This window comes from Cebus imitator, unplaced genomic scaffold (assembly GCF_001604975.1).
Source record: "Cebus imitator isolate Cc_AM_T3 unplaced genomic scaffold, Cebus_imitator-1.0 Scaffold121, whole genome shotgun sequence".
NCBI lineage: Eukaryota > Metazoa > Chordata > Mammalia > Primates > Cebidae > Cebus > Cebus imitator.
This window is the reverse complement of record NW_016107436.1, coordinates 633,111-634,701: the sequence shown is the minus strand read 5'-3', so window position 1 is coordinate 634,701 and position 1,591 is coordinate 633,111.

The following is a 1,591-nucleotide window of genomic DNA, read 5'->3' as shown; positions in this document are numbered from 1 at the left end:
AAGGGGCACCAGAAAAAAAGGAAGTTACATGTTTATTTAAAGCATTGTTTTTAACACTAAAAGTCAAGTAACAACTAAAACTCCAAAAAGAAATTTTAAAATTATACACAACTATTCAAAGTTGTCATAGAGCCGGGCATGGTGGCTCACGCCTGTAATCCCAGGACTTTCGGAGGCCAAGTCGGGGGGTGGGTCACCTGAGGTCAGGAGTTCGAGATCAGCCTGACCAACATGGTGAAACCCCATCTCTACTAAAAATACAAAATTAGCTGGGCGTGGTGGTGGGCACCTGTAATCCCGTCTACTTGGGAGGCTGAGGCAGGAGAATCACTTGAACCTGGAAGGCAGAGGTTACAGTGAGCCGAGATTGTGCCACTGCACTCCAGCCTGGGCAAAAAGGGCGAAACTCTGTCAAAAAAAAAAAAAATTAGCTGGGCATGGTCATGCATGGCTGTAGTCCCAGCTACACAGGAGGCTGTGGGATGAGAATTGCATGAACCTGGGAAGCAGAGGTTGCAGTGAGCTGAGACTGCACCACTGCACTCCGCTGGGCAAGACAGCAAGACTCTGTCTTGAAATAAATAAATAAAGTACAGTGTTATGATACTTTATAAAAAGAGATTCTAGAGGCCAGGCACAATGGTTCAGCACTCTAGGAGGTTGAGGCAGGAGTATCACTTGAGCCCAAGAGTTTGGGAGCAGCCCAGACAATATAGTGAGATCCTGTCTCTACAAAATAAAAATAAATTAGCTAGGCATGGTATGCATGCCTGTACTTCCAGCTATGAAGGAGGCTGAAGTGGAAAGATCACTTGAGCCTGGGAGGTCAAGGCTGCAGTGAGCAGTGATCATTCCACTGTACTGCAGTCTGGGTAACAGAGTAAGACCCTGTATCTAAAAAATAAATAAAAAGAGAGATCCTACCTTATCTTACCTATCTTAACTGATGCTTGGTAACACTGATATTTATCACTTAACGCTTCATACTCTTGATTTTATGATTTGACCAGGCAGAATATAAAATAATGGGCATTTGTTAAAATGATGGCATCAATTATAACAAAATTATATGCTTTGAGGCCCATAAAAGATAGTCACAACCAGTCATTCTATGTTAGAGAAGTAATTTGAAGTTAGTCTTGGTTCATATCTTCTGTACTGGCATAATTGTTAGCAGTGCCTGCTTTCACTCTCAAGTCCTGGTAAATGATGGCTATTCTATATAATCAATTTCAGAAAAGAATAATTACACTGAAGTAATTTTATAAATTTACTGTTTAGTCTGTGATAGGAAATATCAACTGTCACTAACACTTGGAAAGTATAGTTGTCGCAGTATTTAATATTCAATTATTTAAATAATTTTGCAGCCACAAAAAAGAACAAGATCATATATTTTGCAGGAACATGGATGACACTAGAGGCTATTATTCTTAGCAAACTAATGCAAGAACAGAAAACCAAATACTGCATGTTCTCACTCCTAAGTGGGAGCTAAATGATGAGAATTTACGAACACAAAAAACACTCCAGGCATGGTGGATCATGCCTGTAATCCCAGCACTTTGGGAGGCTGAAGCAGGCAGATCAC